Below are 17,802 nucleotides of genomic sequence, written 5' to 3'. Positions count from 1 at the left end.
CTGATACCTGATCCTTTGACATACTGCAGGCTGAACCCGGGCTGTTCTGCTGAGCTGCTGTTGCTTCATATTGTTTATCTCAAACTCGATATAACCACGGGTTTATCATCAACACCAGGCACCCTTCAGATGCTATTAATGGTTTACATGTGATGTTACGTCCATATGGGGACCCCCACCTCAAGGGCAAAGCAAGACTTTATTTCAGTACAAGCCAATTTTTTTTTTAATTGTTTTTTTTTTTTTTATCAGGTGTGTTTCGGCAAAATGGTGGTTGCAGATAGTTATTCCAGGGTTTCCACCAGAAAAGTCATTAAGGATTGGTGGCTGTGACTGGGAATCAGGGTAGGGTGGGTTGCAATTTAATGTAACATTCAATTACTGTGGCTTTATCCACCCGTGAAACAGTAATTGTGTGCCACTAGGGCTGCCACAAACGATTATTTTGATAGTCGACTAGTCACCGATTATTTTTGCGATTAGTCGACTAATCAGATCATCATCCATTGGACGTAAAACTACAGCTTATTGCACCAGCAGCATCTGCTCTTATATAACTATCATTAGCTTACAGCTTTAAGTGTTTAAGGTCTGTGCTAACTAAAAATAAAGACAAGATGATAGTTTATTAAATTTTAATGAAATCTGCAGATTGTTTCGGTGAAGTTTAATCAACTCCTTGCTATCTAAAATATAACGGGACACCGGAGTAAATTTTCCAGCATCTCACACTTCTGATAATCAGCTGTCTGCTTGACGTTTATTCAGCTGTGTAAGAACTATAACTTTAATCTCAGCCAAACCGATTTACTCAGGAACAAATAAAATACTAAAAAAAGCCAAACAATAACATTTTAAGTTATCTAAGTGACTTATATATATTTAACCTGAGTAGCGAAAGACGGCAGTGGGTTTGAAAACGATCTGCCGGGAGTCCGGTGTTCTCACGGCGCTAGTGAGCCTCGCCCCCGGCTCGCTATCGAGCTAGTGGGTAACAGATGTCTCCGAAAACGTCGGAGCGCTTTTGAAAATATGTGGTGTCTTGATAAACTGAGCAGATATTTGAGGTTTACACAGCTACATTCTCGCCTGAAAATATGTTAAACGTTTATTTTGTGACCCAGAAAGAATAATAAGAGTAACATTAAAACTAACTAGCTGCCGCCATTGTTGGAAACTGGGCTGGGCCGCGCTATGAATTCTGGGACAGAGCTTCTTCTTCTTCGGGGTTTAACGGCAGTTGGCATCCTTGTACATGCAGTGCTGCCATCTTCTGTTTCAGTCCGTTATTACACTCTTAAATCCTACTAATTCCTGCGTCTTTTGGGATCTTACAAAGCTTCAAACGACGCGTCGACTATTAAATTAGTCGTCGACGATTTTGATAGTCGACGTAATCGTGACTAGTCGACTAATCGTGGCAGCCCTATGTGCCACAGACGAAACAGCAGACACAGTGGGTGAGAGGGTGACAGAGTTTGTTGTTTTTTTTTTTTTACCCTTTTCCTGAACTTTGTACAGTGTGGAATTTGTGGATGTACGTGAGCAGATGTCTGTTGAACAGGTAAAACTATATTAGGTTACTAAGTGAAGAGGCTCATCTAATTGTGGCTTTGATTTAAAAAATATTTATATACATGATGCTTAATCATAGTACTTAGTACTTTCAGTTAAATGTACTAATGACTTGCCATTTAGTTTGATCACAGCTCCCTGCAGTATTGCAGCTAAAAGCTAACCCACCCTTATGAACCCTCCTTCTTCGTGAATGGTGGATCATCTAAAGCTGCAAGAATATTTTGGGGACAACTGAAAATAAGGTTTAATTAGATTTACAACATAGGGTAGTTAGTCTAATATTACTGCTTATATACAGACCATTTACCATTTGTCTCTACTGCTCTGCTATTCTCTCTGCAGTGATCCTGAAAATAACCTCACATGAATCTATGTAAAGTACCTACCTAATGTTGGCTTAGCCATAACGGTTCTAGTGTAAGTGGAGTGATTATCCACAAGACGTATGTAAATAAGTGGCCCTCTGGAATAGTGCTGGGCCATATTCCAGAGGCCGTTCATGGTAATACCGGTATAATGTTGGGCAACGATAAGAAAATGAAATATCGCGATAGAATATGGGTAAAACGCACATGTGCAGTGCCTTTGTTTTCATATGCACATGGTGGAAAAAGCGTGCCGGCGACGGAGAATGAGAAGGGCGAAAGCGGATCGGTGAATGAAATGGATGAACCAGAATTGGTTTGTAAAAATGCTGCAACTTCAGTGGTGTGGAACTGGTTTAGCGTTTGTCCGTCAGATACACAACAAAGCACTATTTTTGGTAGCGCATGCTAGCGGGCCGTCGTTATTACCGTGTTTTTTGGAAAATACAGCACACTTAAAATCAATCCTTTGATTTTTCTGAAAATCGACAGTGCCCCTTATAATCCCGTGTGCCCTATGTATGAGTTCTGGTTGTGTTTACTGACCTCGAAACGATTTTATGTGGTACACGGCGCTCGAAAATCTGTCAAATGTTTTAGTACGACTTTGCTAAGCTACAAAGCCGCACCGCTTGATGGATTGTCGGAGCATTACGGCTATCGTAGGCAGGAGCCTGGGGGAGTGATAATATTACCGTATTGTGTGTGTGTGTGTGTGTGTGTGTATAACCTTTTTTTAAGTTTTGTGGATATTATACATGGTTATGCTGAGGATATGTCGGCCAGTTTCCACTGGAAATGCCTTTTGGTTAAACTGTCAGCAAGGAATTTGCATTTGTGCTGTTAAATTTTTATATAACTTTAATGCAGATAAAAACAGCTGCTCGTTTAAGTGAAAATACATTGATGGTGGGGGGCTTTACACTAATAAAGTTGTGGAGTTGTAAAGTATTTTGTCTAGTGTCAATTATATCGTCAGTTATATCATTATCGCAAATTTTCAAATGCATATCGTGATAAATATTTTTGGTCATATCGCCCTGCTCTACTCTGGAAGGACCTTGCTGTTTTTAGTGATTGAAATATTGATCGCATATATCCAAAAATTGTTCGTAGAGTTCTCTTTTTTTGAGACATGAAATGACAGATGGACGAACTGACCTGTTGTTTGTTGGCCATTGTGCTGGAGTTGTTTTGATGTGCAGGTCTCTATACCCAGGGATGCACATAAGTGGTCAGCAGGTGCGCATTCGCTGTCAAAATTAAAGACGCGCACCAGATAAGAAGTTGCAACGTATATTTGCGTACATAAGATTTTCTGGAGGAGGACAGTAGGGCTGCCACGATTTGTCGACTAGTCACGATTACGTCGACTATCAAAATCGTCGACGACTGATTTAATAGTCGACGTGTCGTTTGAAGCTTTGTAAGATCGCAAAAGACGCAGGAATAATAGCAGGATTTAAGAGTGTAATAACGGACTGAAACAGAAGATGGCAGCACAGCATGTACAAGGATGCCAGCTGCCGTTAAACCCCGAAGAAGAAGAAGCAGCTGTGTCCCAGAATTCATAGCGCGGCCCAGCTTAGTTTCCAACAATGGCGGTAGCTAGTTAGTTTTAATATTACTCTTATTATTCTTTCTGGGTCACAAAATAAACGTTTAACATATTTTCAGGCGAGAATGTAGCTGTGTAAACCTCAAATATCGGCTCAGTTTATCAGGACACCACATATTTTCAAAAGCGCTCCGACGTTTTCGGAGACGTCTGTTACCCACTAGCTCGATAGCTAGCCGGGGGCTAGGTCACTAGCGCCGTGAGAACACCGGACTCCCGGCAAATTGTTTTCAAACTCACCGCCGTCTTTCGCGACTCAGGTTAAATATATATGAGTCACTTAGATAAATTAAAAATGTTGTTGTTTGGCTTTTTTTTTTTTTTTTTTGTATTTTATTTGTTCCTGAGTAAATCGGTTTGGCTGAGATTAAAGTTATAGTTTTTACACAGCTGAATAAACGTCAAGCAGACAGCTGATTATCAGAAGTGTGAGATGCTGGAGAATATACTCCGGTGTCCTGTTATATTTTAGATAGCAAGGAGTTTATTAAACTTTACCGAAACAATCTGCAAATTTCATTAAAATTGAATAAACTATCATCTTGTCTTTATTTTTAGTTAGCACCTTAAAAGCTTAAAGCTGTAAGCTAACGATAGTTATATAAGAGCAGATGCTGCTGGTGCAATAAGCTGTAGTTTTACGTCCAGTGGATGATGATCTGATTAGTCGACTAATCGCATAAATAATCAGTGACTAGTCGACTATCAAAATAATCGTTTGTGGCAGCCCTAGAGGACAGACATTTGTTTAGAACTCTTAAAGATGTCAAAGAAGCAAGCTCCTTTAAGCAATTACTTTGGTGTTCCTCCACCTCCAAAGAAATGTCAGAAGGAGTCCATTCTGCAAAAGAAGCGTGTATGGTTGCAGGAGGTGAGCTGGCTTCAAACCAATGATGAACACACAGAGATGTGGTGCAGAATATGCCGTGAAAATCCCACTTTAGCGGACAAAAACAGTGCCTTTTATATGTATGCAAACGCGCGTTGCAACTTCTTATTTGGTGCGCGTCTTTTATTTTGACAGCAAATGCGCACCTGTGGACCACTTATGTGCACCCCCAGTCTATACCACTTCCATAAATGATATGTTCCCAAATTGTTCACATTAGAACATTTTAACGATATGTTGTTAATATAAAGTTGAGAAATTCATTGGTTTTTTTGGGGGTTTTTTTTTAAAATCCAGATCTCGATGCCTGAATTTGAGCTGCTTCTGTGCATTTGAGGTGCAATACTATTTGCATTAGAGCAGGGCGATATGGCCAAAAATATTTATCACGATATACATTTGAAAATTTGCGATAACGATATAACCGACGATATAATTGATGCGAGACAAAATACAACTCCACAACATTACTAGCGCAAAAAGACAACCTTCCATTTATTTTCACTTAAACAAGAAGCTGGTTTTTATGTACATTAAAGCTTTATAAAAATGTAACAGTGCAAATGCAAATTCCTTGCTGAAAGTTTAACCAAAAGGCATTTCCAGTAGAAATGGGCTGACATATCCTGAGCATAACCATATATAATATCCACTGAAGTTAAAAATAGGTGCTTTGCAACATTAAACTGCAGTGTGCAGTACGCATTTTTCGGACCATAAGGTGCACGGGATTATAAGGCACATTAAGCGAAACAAAGCAGTCAGATAAATCAAACTTTATTAAACTCATTCTTCTTGCTTCCTCCACTTCTGTACCATTGATTCATTAATGTTGAATTCTCTGGCAGCTGCTCTATTCCCATGTTGTTGCAGTATATTAATGACTAACCTCGTATTGTGGATGGATTATCTCAGTTGTTCTCCTGACTGAAGTTTGGTCCGTTTACAGCATCCTGCCATGCGATTGCATTTGTCTCTAACTATCAGGAACCTTAACGTTAACTTTTATAAGTGGAAAAGTGTTAGTGTTCGTCCTCCAGCTTCACTGTTTATGTTATGCTAACATAGCTGTGTCGCTAGCGATCACGTAGCACATCATTATATACCAGCTAGCCCAACTTCAGTAACCCTACAAACGTCACTGCTGTTTAGTTTCCTGTCTTCATTTATGTTGGAAGTGATAGCAGAGCTGTACGTTTGATTTTTTTCAGAAATCTCTCAGTCAGAACATGCAATATCATGCTTAGGTAACTAGCGAAACTAGCGAGCTAACTTCCGCTAGCTTCCTGCTAACTTCTAACTCCGTTAAATGTAATAACTTTTGTTTTCATGGATGCCTGGAAGTTAAACTTTATAGTTACACCTGGTAAAGCAGCAATGCTGATCGTTTTATTAAAGATGAAAGAATTTAGACAGTTTTTAACTCTAAGTGATGCTGCAGTGTTGTTTGACCTGAAGCATACGGAGTTTAGGACCCAGATTACTCCCAGATTTAAGAGCATCTTAGTCCGACAAATATGACAATGACAACGGCCGCTTGCATGTTCTGCAAAAAAATGTGCTTTGTTGTGTATCTGACGGACAAACACCAAACCAGTTCCACATCACGGAAGTTGCACCATTTTTACAAACCAATTCTGGTTCATCTGTTTCACTCAACAATCAGCCATGTGCGTATGAAAACAAAGGCACTGCGCATGCGCGTTTTACTCCCATTCTATCGCGATATTTCATTTTCCTATCGTTGCCTAACATTATACCGGTATTACCGTGAACGGTATAATATGGCCCAGCCCTAATTTGCATACTGCTTTTTGGTTATTTCTTTGTCTCTGATGATCTAAGTCTCCATACATAGCTCTTGAGATGTCTGTTTTTTTTGTCAGATGCACTAGCATTGGTTCACCCCATTCCATGTGTTCATTATTTCTAGTTTTTGCAGTACAGCATCTGTGATATCAAAGAAAAACACAACTTTTTGTTTCAGTCTCTTACCTCGGTAAAGTCCTGCAGTATTTCTGGTCTGAATGCCCTTGCACGATGCCTATGTGGCCTGTGACACTCTTTATGAAATCAGACAAGGGCCTGAGCTGTTGTTCCAGGTTGACTTTCAGCTGCCTCTGATCTGCTCTATGATAGGACAGCCAGACACAGAGCTGACTGAAGAGGTGCGTTATAGCCTTGGGGAGCACTGTTGAGTTTGTGTTTTATGGTCCAGACTTCTGATGGAAAACAAGTAGTGATTCAGGTTTGCAGAAAGTGAAGCAAAAAGATATCTGTGCCCTGAAACCTGTGTTAAATCTTGCCTGTCCTCCATAATCCCAAAACATCCAGAGAAGGCCTTTCTCTTTACACAAAGAGAACACGCACTTCAGGTGCCATTAGTGGTCATTCACATGGAACTGTTGGTCTCTGTCCTCACTGCACACAGTGAGTCTAGTCTTAAGTTTAAACGGCAGGACATTTGCAGTGTTGATACAGCTGATGAGATGGTTAGGTAAGTAAAGCTCTCTAAACTATACCTCTGTCTTTTTTTCTTTCTTTATTTTGCTGCAACCAAATGTTTGAGTCAGTCTAGGCGCAGTTCTATTCTCCAAGCTCCAGTGAAGAGATTTATCTCTTTCATCAGTCATAGTCTGTCAGCATCAAAGACGGGCTCTGATTCTTGTTGAAGGTCACCATTAAAACCAGGGCTGGTCTCACTAGCTCGCTCACCTTGGAGCAGGATTTAGAAAGGCTTGTAGAAGTGCACACATGTTGTAGCTTATTGCACCGTGCCTCACATATTCTTCTGTTCCTCGCTGACATGTGACCTGCAGTGCTGCAATAAAGTTGGTGAAGCAATCTGAAAAACACTGCTGATATTTCAGCAGCTTGATAATGGTGACAGTGAAGATGCAGAAGTGAATATGCAGACCTGTTGTCATGGTGATGCAGAGCTAGAAATGTCTTCTAATTATGCATGATCATGTTAAATGTTTGAAGTCAGCTCTGCATAGTTTGAAGGCGAGGCTTTTTACGAAGAGGAGTTAAGTGGAGCCACACTTTAAGCAGGTGTTTCAACCTGTTGACCTGTATTAGTATAGAAACAAATCTTACACAGTTGTATAGAAAACATAGAAACGTGTCAGCGTTTGGAGACTTCTACAGTCAAAAGTTAGGCTTTTATGGGACTCATGTCAGTCGGGTTAATGTTTTGTCTAAATTTGCCTGTTCAGTAGATTTTGTGCGTGTGCAGCACATATGCGTCACTCTCTCATGCTCTCCTGGTGTAGCTTAGTCAACGCTCTTTATCTAAGACGAAAGCATCAGTAAGAAGTTTGTCGGTTCCAGTAGGTAAACAACCGTTCCACCTTGGTGTTAGTTGGCTTTTGTTCCCTGAGCAATGCACACATATTTTGTGATTCTCACCGCAGATTTCATGTGAGCTGATTTCATAGGCTGTGCACAAAGATGATGATCCATTTTTCTTTCTTGCTTATTTCATTGGCACCTGTTTGACTATCTCCCTGAAGATGGATATCTGTCATCTGTTCTGCACCGTAGTTGAACTTCTTATGTCACTCGTATTTCCTTAGCAGTTTCTTCTAAAAGAATTTGTGCAAAGGGACAGGTCGGCCGTCTTTTTTTTTCTGTTTAACAGAGTATAATTAAAATATAAAACACTGCTCTCTTTGACATACTCTGCAATACAGGCTAAGCAGAATAAAATATGCATGTCCAGAAGCATTTTGTAGAAAGCTGACCTAAAAATCTCAAATCTTACAAAGGTCTCTGGAGAAGGTAGTAGTGGTTGAATCACGCTCAAAACAAGTTGTTTGTGCAACACGTTGTCTGACTTGGTCAAACAGTACAAATAGCTGGTCTGAGTTGTCATGCTGAAGGGGAAAGGAATGGGGATATTATTTTTATTTTTTAATTTATTTTTTAACAATAAGGGAACATATTTTCATTGTCTCTGGAGTGACACAATGCAGTGTTTTACTATATTGTACAGATAACAGTTGTTAAATTTCAAACACTTTTACTCTTAGTAATATGGTGTGTTAAGCACTATAATGTGACTCGACCGATTAACCTTATCTACCAAAGTTGGCTTTGGTTTCATCGTTATGGTCTTTGTCAGTTGGTTTTTTGTTGGCGGGTTGTTTTTTTTGTTTTGTTTTGTTTTTTTGGGATCAATAAAATGGATTGTCCTTATCCTGTATTACAAACTCTGGGAGGGTGGTGTTGTACTCCCTGTCTGGATTGTAACAATCCATCAATCCTGTACTTCCCACTGGGAAAGCCCCCACAGGTTCCACTCCAGTACAAACACAAATGCACATCTAACCATCATCCTCCTTACCACTCAGGCCCTCCTAGGGAGGTCTGACCTTAATCCTGTCTTGCATTCACACTTGCCACCCTGCCTGTGCTAAAACTGAAAACAAGATGCTATTGAATTTTTCCCTTTAGCCCTGTTATAATGCATTAAAGCATATGAAATGATGTAATACGTGTGGGTTCAGATTGGAGTTTTGTCCCAAAATCACCGGAATGCCAAACCCAACACTGGGCCCCTGTTAAATACCCTCCCATGTCCCGCTGCCTAAATCCTGATAAACCCTTGTCCTCATTGTGTGGTTGGACTGGGGGCAGGGCCAACAGCAGTACACTGACTTCAGGATTTCTCTTTATGCCATTACTCGTTGACCTGTCTCTGACGTATTTCATATAGTCACTTGTTGTTCAGAGGTTGAATTTTTTTTTTCCAGACTTGCAAACCATACAGTCATAAAAAGGATACTGGTGCATGGAAATTCAAATTGCGTGGACATGACATGTCCAGGCGCGGAAGGTTAAGGATAAGGAAAAGTTTATCTTTGTAACATATTGAAATCACTTTGAAGTACATGAGGTAACATGTTTTTGATAAGACAAAGATGGGAGTATCTAGTGTTTAGTTGGAGGAGCAAATGTGGGGACAAAATGCTTCACTGCTTTTCTCAGTTAAATAACTAAGAGATCCTTTGAGGATAAATTTTACCCTCTCCGTCCATCTGAATGTGTTGCATAAAAATGTGAGACTGTTTGTGTTTTTCTGTTCAATAATTTTATATATATTATATATATATATATTTTTTTTTTTTTATCCTTTTTCAGAATTCGTGGATTCTGCAGCACCAGGTGTATTTTCTATTTGGATTTTAGCCCACTGACATTCTCCTACAGCCATGGAATCGGTATGTTGACACAAATAATTTTTTACTTGGTCTTTTTAGGCCTCTTTCACTGAACCTCTACTAGCGAGAAGTTTCTTCTTAAAAAGATGTTTTATGGCTGTTTGTTTCTTTTGAGGGCTTTTTGGGATTGGGATGCATGTTGTGTGCAAAGACATTCTTTACGAGGAGAGCACAGGAATCAAATGATATTCACATGGAGAAGTTTTCAGGTGTTTGCTATGGATTGAAGAGTTAGCTCTGAATTGACCTCTCTTTAGTTTAGGTGACCCTATATTCATAGCTTGTTCTCCTGAAGTTCTTGACTAATTTCATTGTGATATATTTGTAGAGCCCCCCAAGAATTAGATTTGGATATTTTGCAAGTAAACTTGTTTGATATGATCTTGTGTAAAACCAGTTTCTATTAAAGAAAAATGAAAAAATGGATAACTCCAGCTCTGGTGCGGTGTGACAGTCTCTCCGTGTTATTCCCAACATGCCCTTTACTATCAAACATCCATTTTGAAATCCAGGTATAACCAAATAAGCTAGAGTAATAATTCTTTTGGCATCTAAAACCAGACGAATTGGACTTGGATATACCGGATTTAACATGTCCCAGACCACTGTTTTCTTCCATTTGGGGGTAGGGCTGGGCCATATCATACCGTTCACGGTAATACTGGTCTAATGTCGGGCAATGATAGGAAAATGAAATATCACGATAGAATATGGGTAAAACACGCATGCGCAGTGCCTTTGTTTTCATACGCACATGGCGGAAAAAGTGTGCCGGCGACAGGGAATAAGAAGGGCGAAAGCGGATTGTTGAATGAAACGGATGACCCACACTTGGTTTGTAAAAATGCTGCAACTTCAGTGGTGTGGAACTGGTTTAGCTTTTGTCCATCAGATACACAACAAAGCACTATTTTTGGTAGAGCATGCTAGCGGGCCGTCGTTATTACCGTGTTGTTTGGAAAATACGGCACACTTAAAATCAATCCTTTGATTTTTCTGAAAATCGACAGTGCCCCTTATAATCCCGTGTGCCCTATGTATGAGTTCTGGTTGTGTTTACTGACCTCGAAACGATTTTATGTGGTACACGGCGCTCGAAAATCTGTCAAATGTTTTAGTAGAACTTTGCTAAGCTACGAAGCCGCACCGCTTGATGGATTGTCGGAGTGTTGCGGCTATCATCGGCAGGAGCCTCGCGGAGTGATACGTACTGTGCTTCAGCATAGTATTACGGTATTGTGTGTGTATAACCTCTTTTTAAGTTTTGTGGATATTATACATGGTTATGCTGAGGATATGTCCTCCAATTTCCACTGGAAATGCCTTTTGGTTAAACTGTCAGCAAGGAATTTGCATTTGTGCTGTTAAATTTTTATATAACTTTAATGCAGATAAAAACAGCTGCTCGTTTAAGTGAAAACACCTCGATTTTTTTTTAATATTTGTTTTGCACGAATAAAGTTGTGGAGTTGTAAAGTATCTTGTCTAGTGTCAATTATATCGTCAGTTATATCGTTATCGCAAATTTTCAAATGTATATCGTGATAAATATTTTTGGTCATATCGCCCTCCTAATTTGGGTTTGCAAAAATCACATAAAAAGTGCATGGAACAACAAAAACATAATCCAAACAGTTTATCGATCTGATCAGCTGTTCAGAGCACCTCCTACATTGGCATATACGGCATCAAGTTGTCAGCATGAACTAGGGCTGCTCAATTAATCGAATTTTAATCACGATTACGATCTGGGCTTTCAACGATCATTAAAAATGACTGAGCCGATTATTAGCCCCTCCCTAATTTATCCGCGACACCTTAAAGGCCGGTCCGTGAAAATATTGTCGGGCATAAACCGTCCGTGGCGCAAAAAAGGTTGGAGACCGCTGATTAAGAGGACCCGAGGGAAGCCCGGAAAGCTAAGCAGAAGTTATTTGGAGAGTGACTGCCGTTGGTTGAAAAGAGCAGCACGCTCCATTTTGCGTAACTATTTTTAAATCCCTGTAGAACCTGAACCGTGTAAGCTAGCGCAATAATTTGTTTTGCATATGAAACCGGAGGAGTTGTACTTACATCTGATGCCATCAGCTTGTCCTCGGTCACGGTTTCCTTCCACATATAGCTTTGCAAAAATTGCATAAAAAGCGCTTGCAGGAACAAAAACATAATATTCCAGAAACACGCTTTGCCGATCCATCAGCTGTTCGTAACACTTCCCACAGTGAAATGATGCACATGCTGTTTTCTTTGCAAATTTGCATCATAGGATTGTTTTTTGTTTTTCCTGCAGTATATAAAAACTGTATCTCCAAAATAAAACTATGAAGACACTCAAAATAAATTTCCTGTGGTGGGAAACTATTTTTTGCAACTTTATTGTATTTAAAGTTTTGAGGGATAAGCCTCTTAAATTTCTCCAAGTAGAAATATATGTAAACAAAACAAAAGCGATTTTCAATTTTTTTTGTAGTTTATTGCACTTTTTTGCAATTTATGTAATTACTATGGACTTAATGCATACATATTATTAAAATATGGGCTATAACAGTTGTATTGATGTATAGCAACTTGAAATGCTCCCACAAATGGCACTACAGCATGTAAAAAAAAAAAAAAAAGCTCTGGTGGACTCGGTTCTATAGTAGGTCTTAAAGGGTTAAATAAATATCGTCAAATAATCGTGATCTCAATTTCAGTGAAAATAATCGTGATTATCATTTTTGCCATAATCGAGCAGCCCTAGCATGAACCTCCATGTGGTTTCATGCTCACCGCTAACTACAAAAATAGGAAAAGATGTCATTTTCATGGGATTTGCAGTTTTTTATTTCCCCTGAAGCCTATCAAAGCTCCACTGGTGCTATGGCATCATCATATGGTATGTTTTAATGCGTTACTGACTAAATTGAAATAAACATCACAATTGTGTTAAGTGTTTCTATGAGGGCAAACATGTTTTGTTGCAGTGCAGCTTATATACTTACCAATGGTTTGTTTTATTTTTAGAAAGCAAACTTTGTTATTCAGAATTTTCACTTTGGCTGCAAATATATATCAGTTATAAAATGCTCTTTTTTTCTACTTATCATTAGACCCTTTACATGCACATATGTGCCTAAATGCTACAAGTAGTTGGATTTACTCTGTATTGTTAGGCATGCATGAGACTGTGTAGGAGATGCTTGTACCAACAGGCAGGCTGAAAGCTCAGCAGCCCCTGAGCTCTATCCATTGGAATGCATGTATTAAGAATAGGGCTTAGTGCAAGCCTAACCTCTGCTTTCCTGTCCCATTGTCAAAGGCTGTGTGTGTGTGTGAGACTGTAAAAAAGTAGGTCACAGCTCATGTAGTGCAGAACTAGCATGTGTCCAACAAAAGCCCTCCGTTACCCTCTATCTGTCTCACTCACACATGCATTGCACACGCACAAACACATCTTTATGTTTGATTAATGCGAGTAGCTGAGAGCACAACCCATTTTACTGTACTTCTATCAACAAACACGCACTGCCTTGTGGCAGGAAATGCAGTAAAGTTGGTAGCAGTTAAATATAATTCACAGATGAGATTGAAATGAAAGGGCAAAAAATAGTTGGTTTTGTTTTTTTAACTCAGCTGCTGAAGGTTCAGCGTCTGGACTGTCTGCACTGCCCGACACCCAACAGCTGCGAGGCTGCCTATGCACCTCTTCTGCACAAATTCATCTCTCTCTGTTTCCTCCCCATCCGCCTCTCTCGCGTCCCTGCGCCTGTGGCCGTGCACTAGCAAGAGCAGCTTCTGTTTACCTCTCCGAGCTGCCTATATCTGCTTACTGTCAGTGGAAACCAAGGAAACTGATCACAAAGCTTATTATCGTACCAGGAGTGGAGCGCTCTGTGTGTGTGTGTGTGTGTGTGTGTGTGTGTGTGTGTGTGTGTGTGTTGCCACTCTCCTCCTCCCTCTCCTCATGTGATGCTGGTCACATGGTTTCCAGGCAAGCAGCTCAGTAAATCAGAATCAGACTTTTATTTTTAACCGCTTTAAATCCTCCACCTGGTCTCCGTGGTTAGCAGAATTGACTGAGGTTCCTGGTGATTACTTGTTCTTTTCTCTGCCCTGTGTGTTTATTATTACCAACATGACTGTTTTGGTGTCATGTCTGCATGAGTTGTCTGCGTGAGTTTTATGTGGGGTTAACAGTGATCTGCTCGTACAAATGGTACAGACATCATTTTAGCGTTATCTTTTCTCACATTCATTTTTCTCGGCCTGAAGTAGAGATTCCTGATCAAGATTGTGTAGCTGAATGGGTTGCATAGCGAGCACAGATTTTTCATATCATGACTGAAAGAAGAGGTTCTACTACGGTGCACCAAAGCCCCTGCGCTGACTTCTTTATTAATCAGCATCCATACTGCGTTTTGACAGAAATGTTTAACTAATATGTTTGTAGAACTACGTTTATGAGCGTATGAACTATGACCACCATTTGTCTGTCCTCACTAGTAACCACCAGAAATACCAGCTAGTTAATCCAATTTTCTGTTTGTTTGTTTGTTTGTTTTTATTATATGCAATTCCAGTTTTCTGTTGGTTGATGCCACCCACCACTAGCAGCCTCAACAGACGGCTGCGCCCCTCTTTCCTTCTATGTCTGGAAATTGTAAACAAGCAAGGTGAAAAGTAAGCAGATGACAGCTGAGTGAAGCAGCCAGTTCTGCAGCACTTTGTTGTAGAAAATGAGCGGTTGTATATTGGCTGTGTCCGAGTAAACTGACACATGCGTAGCAGTATTCTGCACAGGCAGTGTGGACACTAACCTGTAACAACGAAAGGCTGCTGGCACACTAGATAAATTAATCCGAAGTGGTGTAGCTGAAGCCCCACCCACATATGAAGTGATAGACTTGTCATGTCTATCCAGTGGCAGTTCCAGATTTGATTACTGATTAACCATTATCAGAGGCATTCTTTGATATGCCTTTTGTTGCCTGAAGTCAGGTTTGACTTTATGGTCTCTGGCCAGTATGTTGCCATTAACCACGTTCTGTGTGGACAGGAAGAACCACACAGATCTGCAGCATTTAAAATATGATTTGACTATCGAAAGATTCTAAATTCACATGTAGCACATGATTGTATCCTGTTTCAAATGTTTTCTTGTTTTTAGTCTTTCTCTGCTTTAAACAACTGATAAATTAGTCATCAGAAAGATTCCTAAGTGATGGGAACGTGTCTTTACTGCATGGCTTCTGTCTCAGTCTATGCTGTAGCCAGCCATCAGCAGTGCTGATATAATTCTTTTATCTTTCAAAAGAGGAGCTGAGAGGGGAGATGTCTGGGTGTTCGATTTGGTGCAGATGAAAGGGAAAAATTCTTGTAATCACACCTCCTCCACTGGCTCCCTCACAACTCCCCTTCTATCTCCTCTTCCTTCTCCAAAGCAGGGCTTGTTCCTCAGTGGGGATTAGTGTGAGCGGCAGCTCTGAACAGGGAAGTGGGCCCTGCCAGTCACATTACATAACTCGCCCCCGCTACTGCGGCTCGGCATGGCCCGGCTGGAGAGAGGACCATAGAGGCTTTGTTTTCCCAGCCTTCCCTTTTCCTCTCCTGTGCTACTGCTCCTCCTCCCCCTGAAGCAAACTGCATACTGATGCTGTATAGAAGGAGCCTGTTTACAGGGAACAGGCAAAGCACTGTGGTATAGAGTTTGGAGAAATACGCTAATAGCCACACTGAATGGCAGAGAGCTCACATCTTAGGCATAGGAATTTGAGGTCCGCTATAGATTGTTGAGATTCAGGAAAATGGGAAGAGGGGGAATGCAGTACTAAGCTTAGCTTCCTACCCAGCGGCTCCATATCAGTGTGTTGGACTTTGACTTGCATTTGATGTGAAATATTTCAAGGATGACAGGCTGTGAGAGAGTTTAACTACTCCCTTATTGTTTTTGTGTCATTGTCCTGTGCTTTTTTAGCACACTCACACAGACACCCTCTTCCCCATGTGGCAGAATGCCATTTCTAGTGGGTAGTGAGTGGGAGGCCAGTCTTCTCCGTGTAACGAAGGTTCAGACCATTTAGCACTATGAGTGAGTGGAAGTAACTCGTAGGCGTGAGAGTGAAAAGAATACAAAGCATCGCATGGCGGAAGGCACATAAACACATCTTGCAGCATTGAGCTTGCTCCTTATTACTGCTGTTTTTTCTGCCATGAATTTGGGATAGTTAACAGATTGTTTCAGTGGTGAAAAGTGGTTTAAGTAATTTGGCAGAACATGATTGACTCTTAGAAGCCATGGACATTGCAAATCCATTTATTCTGTTTGTAAGAATTTAATAGCATGTCTTTAGAGACAGTTGACACCATATTTGCGAACCAACACATAATTGGGGGTGAAGAAGTTCAACTGTTACTACTTCTTTTCATAGATCATCGTTTTTGTTTTCTTGTTTTTTTTTTCATAATTTCTAACTTAATTTTTGTGTCACTATATCAAGCAGTCTAGCTATGCCAGTAGGTTTTTATTTTGTGTTCATTTATGCGTGTGATTTTCAAACCACGTGCAATTACACTTGGTTATCAAAAAAGGACTCTTATGAATTCCTAGGAAAGCAGAATTCACATCAGCTCGTGGCACCAATTTCAGCCATTTTGGAAGGTATTAAATCAACATGTAGTCCAGTTTTTGTTTTTGTTTTGTTTTTTCTTTTTCAATACTCACAGAAAAATTGACACAGTTGTTTTTTTTTTGTTAAAATGAAATTCTACAACTCTGTATTTGAACTCTGTTGGAAGCTACAAGAGCAATGTGGTCTTATGTTTGATAACATGCCACCTTGACTTTACAATTGGGTGATTGGGTTATTTTCACAGACCACAGGCACCCTGCCCCCCCCCCCCCCCCCCAAAAAAAAAAAACAAAACAAAAACACCCTTCCATTAGGAATGACCAAGGGGTACTGCAAAAAGGGGAAATAAATACTTTTTTCTTTTCAGCGCTTTTAACACAATTCAGATCTGGTTGCCATGGTGACTGTAACCTGCTGAACTGCTTGGCCCCTCATCACTGCATGCTGGTATATTTCATACTGCATTTGTGTGCAATCAGATTGGACATTTCTCTAATTTATTGTTCTTTAGGGTTTTCTCTCTGTCTTTTTATTGTATATATTTGTTAAAGAATGCATGCGTATACAAAATGTTATACACCGAGAGAGAGTGTGAGTGGCCAACGCATTCAATACTGTAAACATAGCATTTATATCTAATCCCGCTCCTATATTTGCTTAAAAACACACAAAATAGTGGTATCACTGCATAGCTATGAACACAGGATGTTGGTCTGCTTTCATCTATTTAAAAAAACAAAAAAAACAAAAAAAAAACTTAAATCTGCTCTTGCTGGGAGGTCATGGTTGTTTCTCAGGCAGTGTTTTCCTCAAGCTAAAGTACATGTTAATACACGCACGCACAAAGAGGAAGTGTACCTGATGGTTAGACTGATTTAGGCTCACTGCTGCTTCATGATGTTGGTGGTCTATGAATTGCCAGCTACTTATTCTATCATCAGCCGGAACCCTGTATTTAAAAAAACAAAGTCTCCTTGCTGAGTCACATTTTCTTCTTTCACTTCTTGTTTTTCGAACTGATCTTAAACATCACATCATAGCAGCTCACTTTCATTTTTGTCATGTGGCAGTATAATTATTGTTGGATTTATTTATTGTTAGAAGATGCTTGTCATTTTGTAAAATTACAATTGTTACATTACATCCTTTCTTTAAGGGGAAATCAGTTAAAATAATAACTTCCTCCATATTCTTCTAGATTATTTGTAAAAATTGAGAGGGCTATGCTCGTCTGGTTTGTATTTGTGTACTATCTCGGCTTCATCTCTACATTTTGAGACAGGCTTGAGTGCGCTTTCAGTGTGTCAGCCATGAGCCAAGTTCCCATCAAAGAGTAGCTGCTACACCAAAGACTGTGTTTAGATGTGACGGCTAATTTTAGAGCTGCTAGGCCGTTGTCCAAGGTGGGGGAGGATAAGATAACATTGAAGTAGTCCTCCCTTCCCTACACAGTTTGGTTTTGTTTGTCCATCCAATAACCCTCTTTCAGCCCCTGTGGCTGTTGTGCATAAATAGA

General features: G+C 40.0%; 1 protein-coding gene across 2 annotated transcripts in view; it reads left to right on the top strand.

Annotated features, from left to right (window-relative positions):
- Positions 1-17,802, top strand: part of ankrd11 (ankyrin repeat domain 11) — a 116,662-nt gene that overhangs the window by 22,826 nt on the left and 76,034 nt on the right. For both annotated transcript variants that reach the window (XM_085345095.1, XM_085345035.1), the window contains exon 2: positions 9,596-9,675. The gene's annotated coding sequence lies outside the window, so the exon portion shown is untranslated. The remainder of the gene's footprint in view (positions 1-9,595; positions 9,676-17,802) is intronic.

The sequence above is a fragment of the Diplotaxodon limnothrissa genome, linkage group LG1 (assembly GCF_057381915.1).
Source record: "Diplotaxodon limnothrissa isolate DT_005_m linkage group LG1, D_limnothrissa_male_GT1.1, whole genome shotgun sequence".
Lineage (NCBI taxonomy): Eukaryota > Metazoa > Chordata > Actinopteri > Cichliformes > Cichlidae > Diplotaxodon > Diplotaxodon limnothrissa.
Note: the sequence above shows the minus strand (reverse complement) of the source record. Positions and strands in the feature narration are given on the sequence as shown.